The sequence below is a fragment of the Megalobrama amblycephala genome, linkage group LG20 (genome assembly GCF_018812025.1).
Source record: "Megalobrama amblycephala isolate DHTTF-2021 linkage group LG20, ASM1881202v1, whole genome shotgun sequence".
In the NCBI taxonomy this organism is placed as follows: Eukaryota; Metazoa; Chordata; class Actinopteri; order Cypriniformes; family Xenocyprididae; genus Megalobrama; species Megalobrama amblycephala.
The window spans coordinates 31,682,056-31,691,548 of NC_063063.1; positions in this window are offsets into that span (position 1 = coordinate 31,682,056).

A 9,493-nucleotide genomic window follows, 5' to 3' on the forward strand; every position below is an offset into this window, starting at 1 on the left:
TTCACTAAACTTTGTCAGTTGCATTTGTTTTATGGTTTGGACATTCAAGCGATTAGACGATCGGATGTGTATTGTTATATCAAGCTACCGCGCTCGCGCAGCTGCATTATGGCATGAACACTCATGCAAACAGTAGCTGCGCAAAACATGAAGATTGTGTGCACTGTGATTTATCACTAAAGTAGCTTAGAAATTCAAAACTTATTATAGCATGTATTTTTCTACTTTTGAAGGAACTATTTACAACCCACAGCTTCACACTTAATAGAGAGATGGCATGACCAATTCACACACGCAATCACTTGTACTCAGTGGTGTATAAAGTACTCGAAAACCATACTTGAGTAAAAGTATAGATATCTTACCAGAAAATGACTTTGGTAGAAGTTAAAGTTGCTGTTTAGAATGTTACTTGAGTAAAAGTGTTAAGGTATGTGATATTTTTTGTACTTAAGTACGAAAAGTATTTTTTTCATATTAAATGTACTTAAGTATTGAAAGTAAAAGTACAAGTAAATGTAAAATACAAAAGGAGCAAAAAAATATTATTAAAAATTGTTCTATACACAGTTTGAGCAGCAAGATTGTGTTCAGTTTTAACTCTCTTACTTTTTGTTTCTTTAAATTAAAAAAAATGGCTAAATGTTTATTGTAATTTTTATACATAAAAAATACTAATATATTAATTATACATTCGTTCATGTTAATTCATAGTGCATTATAACTAATGTAAGAGACAACTTTAAAATGTTAAAATGTAAATGTTGAAATTAAAAATGAACAATACTTTTATTAACCTTATTTAATGTTACAAATGTACTCTTATTGTATAATGTTACTATTTCATATAAATCCAAACAGTCATGCTTAAAAATTACACAAGACTTCTGGGTATTGGAGATTGTAGAGTAGAGTTTTTGCTTCAAAATTATGTAAAAATTATCCTTCCTACTCCTTCATATAAAACAATAGAGAGATTTAAATTTTTTAAAACATCTTTGGTCAAGAAACACAGTATGCGTGGAGGCGTGAATCCTCATGAATAATGGGTGATTCTCACCTGAGAAGACAAAAGAATCGCATAAAGAGCTCTAATGACCTGCATAAATAATGAGCTCTTTCAGACAGGTAGGCTATGAAAAAACCCTCTGTGATCATGTCAAACATACAGAAAAAACAGCAATACTGTGAAATATTATTACAATTTAAAATAATGGTATTCTATTATATTCTTTAAAATATAAAGTATTTCTGTGATGCAAAGTGTCTGAACAATTATGTTAACTCTATGGCATTTCATATAGGCTTTTAGCTTAAAAGCATGCACATTTGGAGAAGTATTGATGGATTCTCATATGTTTATGTCAATTTTCTATACAGAGGAGTAATATTTATTCAGGATTTATTGTCATTACTATGAGCGCTGGATACTGTTTTCAAATTCATACTTGCAGCCGGAGGGCGCTCTGTGCACCTTTAGTCCACAAATGCCTGAGCACTAAAGAAGAATAGGCAATCCAGGAACTAACCGAACTAACAGAGGCCAGAGATCGCTAACTATGGCTATTCAAAACACTTTTCAAGACAATAAATACACGATTGAGACGATGTATGCGCTGGCTCCGTGGGCGTGGCCGCATTAGCGGATAATGAGCTGAATCACAAATTTCTGACATGGCTCTCTTTTCATACAGATTACATAAACACAGAATGTTTGTTTTCGATTTGACTTACACGATTTAAAACCTGACATTTCAACGTTTTCTTAGACATGAGTCTATTTTTTTTGTGATTAGTATTCACTAAGTTACAGTTCATTTTCTGAGAACTATCAGATTGGACTTTGTTCAGAGGGAGACGAGAGATCACGCATCATGTTAGTTTTCTTTATTTTGCAAAAAGCACAACATTTTGTTTTTACTCTGAGTGTACACAAAAGAAGATATTCAACAGATTAAAATGGTGTATAACTGTTAATTGTATGTGCAACATTGACAGAGTATTTTGAGTCTCTTTCACACTGGTAAGAAAAAAACCTCGGTGGTATCGCCGGCGATACCTCAGACCTCAGAGTGTTAAATTGATTGTTGAACGTATAAGATGTTGCAAAGAACTAGTGAAGAACCTTAGTGTTATGGTACACAGGATGCAGACACAGATGTATACAGGTATCGGTAGTTTATTGACCACAGTAGAGCATGAGATATCAAACAGGTGAGTAGAATGGATGCAGATGGTGTTCAGAGGGTGATATATGGAATAGTTACTGTCCTTTACGTTGCAGGGAGATATACGCTGGAGCTTGGAGATCGCTGGAGACACTTGGAGCTGACTGGAGCACACCCACACAGTAGACGAGGCACACAGAGGGAAGGAGACACGCTGGAGACAGGTGAGTATATGAAGAGGAGTCCTTGAGGTAAGCATAACAGGAAGTATATGCGAACGAGACCGGACATGGAGTGCTGTGTGTGTGTGCTCTTTATGGTGCTGCTGATGAGTGAGGTGATGAGGTGCAGGTGGCGGTGATCAGTACTCAGGAGATGGTGTGCGCTGTGATTGGTTGAGGTTGGAACCTGATGTGTCTGTGACAGTACCCCCCTCCACGGCCCGCTCCAGAGGGCCGAGGACCCCGACGCCGTGGTGGTCGTCCTCTTCCCCGCGGTGCCGGTCTATCAGGGTGACTGTCGTGGAAAGTTTGGAGTAAGCTGGGATCCAGGATGTCGTTTCTTGGGACCCAGGAGCGTTCCTCGGGACCGTAACCTTCCCAGTCCACTAAATATTCCAGCTGACCACCACGACGCCGGGAGTCCAAGATCTCATGGACCTCGTATGCTGCTCCGTCCTCCAGGATGAGTGGAAGGGGGGGTTCAGCAGGAGCCACGTCAGGTCCTGTGGAGAGAGCAGAAGGATGGTGAGGTTTTAGCAGTGACACTTGGAAAGTGGGGTGAATACGATACCCTGGTGGCATTTGGAGTTGGTAGGTGACTGGGTTGACCTGCTTGACGATGGGAAATGGGCCAATGAACCTGGGACTCAGCTTTCTGCAGGGCAGACGCAGTCTGACATCCCGGGTGGACAGCCAGACCTTCTGACCGGGCTGGAAGACAGGGGTGTTGGAGCGTCGAAGGTCGGCCGTCATTCTGCGTCTGCGCAGGGCTCGTTGCAGCTGATGGTGTGCTGAGTCCCAGACCCTCTCGCTCTCTCGGAACCAGTAATCCACTGCCGGAACGTTGGAGGGTTCCCCGGTCCAGGGGAACAGTGGGGGTTGGTAGCCGAGTACGCACTGGAATGGTGTGAGTCCTGTAGTCGACTGCCGGAGAGAGTTCTGGGCGTACTCGGCCCAACCCAGGAACTGGTTCCAAGAGTCCTGGTGGTCATGACAGAAGGTACGGAGGAAGCGGCCAATCTCCTGAACCTTCCTTTCCGTCTGCCCGTTCGACTGTGGGTGGTATCCGGAAGTCAGGCTGGCGGCCACACCTAGGAGGGAGTGAAACGATTTCCACACTCTGGAGATGAACTGGGGTCCTCTGTCAGAGACTATGTCTTCTGGTATTCCGAAATACCTGAACACGTGATTGAAGAGTATTTCGGCGGTCTCCATGGCAGTTGGTAATCCTGGGAGTGGAATTAGACGGCAGGATATTGAGAAACGGTCCACAACGACTAGGATGGTGGTATTTCCTTCTGAGACAGGGAGATCCGTGATGAAATCCACTCCTAGGTGTGACCATGGTCGATCTGGAACGGGCAGCGGAAGGAGTTTCCCAGCTGGCAGATGACGAGGACTTTTGGAGATGGCGCACTCCCGGCAGCCCTGCATGTACCTTCTGACATCTGATGCCATCCCTGGCCACCAGAAGCGTTCTTTTAGCAAACGAGAGGGTTTCATTGACCCCGGGTGACCAGTGCCAAGTGACGTGTGAGCTGAGTGGATGGTTGGAGTGCGTCGTGTCCGAGTGATGTAAAGCAAGCCAGGTGCGCAGCCCGGCGGAGGGTTCGTTGAGGCATCGGAGGAGGGAATGGTCTCCTCTGACCAGGTAATGGGACTTACAATGAGAGAACTCGGGATGATGGGTTCAGGTTCTTCGGTTTTTTCTCTGGAGCATGGATACGAGAGAGAGCATCAGCTTTAACATTCTTGGTACCAGGACGGTAGGAAATGGTATAATTGAATCGGGAGAAGAACATGGCCCAGCGAGCTTGTCTTGGGTTTAGTCTTTTCGCTGAACGAAGATACTCAAGGTTCTTGTGGTCTGTTAACACCAGGAACGCATTCTTGGCTCCCTCCAGCCAATGCCTCCACTCTTCCAAGGCAAGCTTAACAGCAAGAAGTTCCCTGTCACCGATGGAGTAGTTGACTTCCGCCGGGCTGAGTTTGCGGGAGAAGAAGGCGCATGGATGGAGTCTACTTGGCGTCCCCTGCTGCTGCGATAACACCGCTCCCACTCCAGTAGTCGAGGCATCTACCTCCACGATGAACTGTTTTTCGGGATCAGGATGAGCGAGTAAGGGAGCGGTGGTGAAGGCTTCTTTGAGGTGATTGAATGCGTTGGTGGCTGCCGAGTTCCAGGACAGAGACTTGGGCTTATCACGGAGCAGGCTGGTAAGTGGATGGGTGATGGAGCTGTAACCTTTGATGAACCGTCTGTAGAAGTTGGAGAATCCGAGGAAGCGTTGTAACTCTTTGATGGTAGTGGGTTCTGGCCAGTTGGTGATGGATTCCACCTTCCTCTCGTCCATCCGGATGCCACTGTGGTCTATGTTGTATCCGAGGAAGGAGACAGAGGGTTGATGGAAGGAGCACTTCTCTGCTTTGAGGAACAGGTTGAACTGACGAAGACGGGTGAGGACCTCCGCAACGTGCTGGCGATGTTCGGCCTGGCTCCGGGAGTATATGAGAATGTCGATGTAAACACGGAGGACGAAGCGATGGAGGAACTCCCGGAGCATCTCATGTATGAAGTCCTGGAACACGGAGGGGGCGTTGACCAGGCCATACGGCATCACCGGGTATTCATAGTGGCCGGTGGGAGTGATGAAGGCGGTCTTCCACTCGTCCCCCTCACGTATCCGGATGAGGTTATACGTGCTGCGGAGGTCCAGCTTCGTAAACACAGTGGCACCACGGAGATGTTCCAGGGCCGCTGGGACGAGAGGAAGGGGATATCTGAATTTAACGGTTATCTTGTTGAGTGAGCGATAGTCTATGCATGGCCGCAAGCCTCCGTCCTTTTTAGCCACAAAGAAGAAGCTGGAAGCAGCAGGGGAAGTAGACGGCCTGATGTAACCTTGGGCTAGGGCTTCCTTGATGTAATCCTCCATGGCCTTCTCCTCCGGGATGGAAAGTGGGTATATCTTACCCTTTGGCACTGGTTCACCCGGAAGCAGGTCGATGGCAGAGTCCCATGGCCGGTGTGGAGGCAGCTTGGAAGCCTGTTGCGGGCAGAAGACATCGCTGAAGGGGGCGTAACACTTGGGGATGTCGATGGAGCGTTGTTCGACTGGACTTTCAATGGAAGTGGCGCAGAGGGAGAGATCAGGCAAAGGAGAAGATGGAACAGGAAGTTCAGCCAGACAGTGAGAGAAACAGGTGTCGCCCCACTTCAGGATTTCGCCCGTTTTCCAGGAGATGGTTGGGTTGTGCTGCTCCAACCAGGGGCGCCCCAGAACCACGTCAGCGGTGGAATCCTCCAGAACCAGCAGATGTAATTCCTCTTGATGCAGTAATCCAACTTGGAGTGTTACAGGTCCTGCCACGGTGCGGACGCTCTTACGGCTCAGGGGTTTGCCAGTTATGGAGTTGATCTTGTAGATCGTCGGAGACGGAGAGGTCTTGAGACGTAGCTGCCGGCAGAGGGCGCCGGAGACGAAGTTGCCGGCTGACCCTGAATCGAGGAGCGCGACCACTGTAATGGAGATAGTAGCGGCAGTAAGATTGACTACAGTGGTGAGTGGTTTCATTTTATGGGTAGCAGGAATGATTGCACTCACCATGGGTCGAGGTGGTCGTGTGGGGCATGCTGCAATTACATGCCCAGGACATCCACAGTACAAACAAAGATTCAGGGTCAGCCGACGGCGGCGCTCTTCCGGAGATAAGCGGGAATTTTCCACATCCATGGGTACTTGGGCTGGTTCTGGGGAGCTGACGGGTTCGGATCGGCAGAGGAGCATGTTGGGAAGTGACTGGTCCTGGTGCTCTTGGATGCACGCCTGCATGTGAGTGGCGCAGCGTGTGGAGAGCTGGATGAATTTCTCAAGGCCGATGGAATCCTCGCATGCAGCGAGATGCAGCCGTACCCGAGGTTCCAATCCTTGATATGTTGTGATCAGAGCTTGTTCATTCCATCCGCTAGCTGCAGCAAGCATTCTGAAGTGCAAAGAATAATCGTAAACAGACATTGATCCTTGTTTCAAATTATAGAGTTTCTCACCAGCAGACAAATCTGTAATCGGTTTCCCGAACACCTCCTGGAAGTGGGAAATAAACGCCGAGTAGGATTGGGTTACAGCGCCCTGTTGGGACCAGATGGAATCGGCCCACTTCAATGCTTTGCCGCTGAGCTGAGAAATGATGAATGCGATTTTGGATGACTCATTCAGGTACAGGTGCGGCTGCATCTCCAGGACCAGTGTGCATTGCAGCAGAAATCCGCTGCAATCCTCCGCCGATCCTGAGTAGGGCGCCGGTTTGGCCATGGGACTGGCATACGGCAGTGGTGAAGGAGAGCTAATGGCGCTGGTGGTGGTGTTCGCTGGTGTAGGTGCAGGAGCAGTGACAGGAGATGGCGGTGGTGGATTGGTGGTGAGAGTTCGCCGAAGCGCATCCACCAGGGCTTGAAAGGGATCCGGTTGGCTCATACTGGGTCTGCGGTGTTGGTCCGGTCTTCTGTTACGGTACACAGGAGGCAGACACAGATGTATACAGGTATCGGTAGTTTATTGAGCACAGTAGAGCATGAGATATCAAACAGGTGAGTAGAATGGATGCAGATGGTGTTCAGAGGGTGATATATGGAATAGTTACTGTCCTTTTCGTTGCAGGGAGATATACGCTGGAGCTTGGAGATCACTGGAGACACTTGGAGCTGACTGGAGCACACCCACACAGTAGACGAGGCACACAGAGGGAAGGAGACACGCTGGAGACAGGTGAGTATATGAAGAGGAGTCCTTGAGGTAAGCATAACAGGAAGTATATGCGAACGAGACCGGACATGAAGTGCTGTGTGTGTGTGCTCTTTATGGTGCTGCTGATGAGTGAGGTGATGAGGTGCAGGTGGCGGTGATCAGTACTCTGGAGATGGTGTGCGCTGTGATTGGTTGAGGTTGGAACCTGACATGTCTATGACACTTAGAGTATATAACAGCCTTAAGTTTAATTTAATTAAATACAAATTTAATTCATATACAGTGGTGTGAAAAAGTGCCTATTTTTTTTTTTTTTTGCATGTTTGTCACACTTTAATGTTTCAGATTATCAAACAAATTTAAATATGAATCAAAGATAACACAAGTAAACACAACATGCAGTTTTTAAATGAAGGTTTCATAGGTGTGATTGGCAAGGACAAAAAAGCTGGAAAATATATGGTGCACTTACCATGGGGGCGGGGCTTTGTTATGGGTAGGGGCTTATGGAGGGCCGTGGCTTGCTTTTGTACTGTTTTTTATGATAAAGTTATGTAAAATAACTGCTCAGTGCTGCAAAACAGACAACTCTGCTAATGCGAACTTAATTCTATATAAACTATTAGGGGTGTGACGAGACAGGTATCTCACGAGACGAGACTCGAGATTGAGTTCACGAGACGAGACAAGATGGTGAAATACACGACTAGAAAAAATAGCCTGCAGGTGTATTTGAAATGTTTTAACTAATCATCTTGTAATGAATGTCATTTCAGTTCTACTTTCTGAGTATGAATTATCATATGCGGTAAAAGACAACAATACTCAAGTACTGTAAAAGGTTTTGACACTAACTCAACTGACTGACTTCTCTTCTGTATGATTTCAGTCTCTTCAGACCTTACTGTACATGATTTATGAGCTTCTACAACTTTTGACCTCCTAACTGAACTCCTTTCCACAAACTGATCATAGAAATAAAAACAGTATAAATAAAAATGGTAACACTTTACAATAAGGTCTCATTTATTAACATTAATGTATTACCAACATCAACTAACAATGAGCAATATATTTGCTACAGTATTTATTAATCTAACATGTTAATGTTACTTAATAAAAATAGTAATTCATTGTTAGTTCATGATAGTTCACAGTGCATTAACTAATGTTAACAAATGAAACCTTATTGTTTGTGCTTAATAAGATTAAGAGAAAACTGTTATTAATTTTTATGGTAACACTTTACAATAAGTGCAACCTTAATCACACTCTCTCAATATTCAAAGTGCAAATAAGACCAAATTTTTCTTTGATACAGAGCTGAGAGATGGTTACAATTACACTGCCCAGCCTAAAATAGCTTTCAAATTGAGAAATATTTGCATTCATCATCAGGGAGCCGCTTTCAAAATGTGGGGTATTGAAATCGCATTTGAATGCGCGCTCGCGTTTACTTTCACTTTCGTAATCGCGCGTACTCTGTAAATATGGAGCGGCGGCGACCGTTATCCAACTGAATTAAATGTTTTTTAATTTAAATACAAAGCAAAACGACAGTGGAGGCGTAATGTAAACGCAGCGGTGCGGTGGCATATTCTTTCCTAATCATCCTAACACTGTCATGGCAACATCACGAGACTACTTTTCGCCTCGACGAGAAATCTCGTCACAATTTAGTCTCGCTCGTCACACCCCTATAAACTATATAACAGCATAGGCCTATTAGTTACTAGCCTAAACTGGACGGAGACACGGAGCGCCCTGTAACTCACTGACCTGCCTGCGTTCACAATTCACACGGTGCAGATGGGAGGGAGAACGGCTGACTACACAGTTTATAAATTGTGTATTTCCCTCACAATTGTCACAAAAACTCATAGTCTGTACACTGTCTGTCTGGTCTCTCTGCGAGATCATGCGGCGCAATTTTTTTTTCCTCACTCTGCACGAGTCTGCGTGAGAATATGGGGGTGTGGCGTGAGAGCGTGAGAATTGAGTCAATGAATGCGTGAGAGTTGGCAGCATTGCCGTTACTTTGCTAAATTAGCCCAGAATCGTTTAACATTCATGTTATGGAATCGTGACAAAAATGATCAATAGATTGGTTAAATTTTACTAGACCTGCATATAAAAATGAAAGACAATATATTGGATTTGCTTACCTGAATCATCCGTGTTCACTGAAGCTGTTCACGTGATGGTTGGGCGCGGTTGGGGGTGTGTGCATTCATAACGGTGCGTGTACACTTTGAACTTCAATCGTGACAAATGATTGGACTACTTGTGGAGTGACAAGACGACATGAATCAGAGGCACAAAAAACGTTGACAGCGGTGAGTGGTCATTATGTTTACCA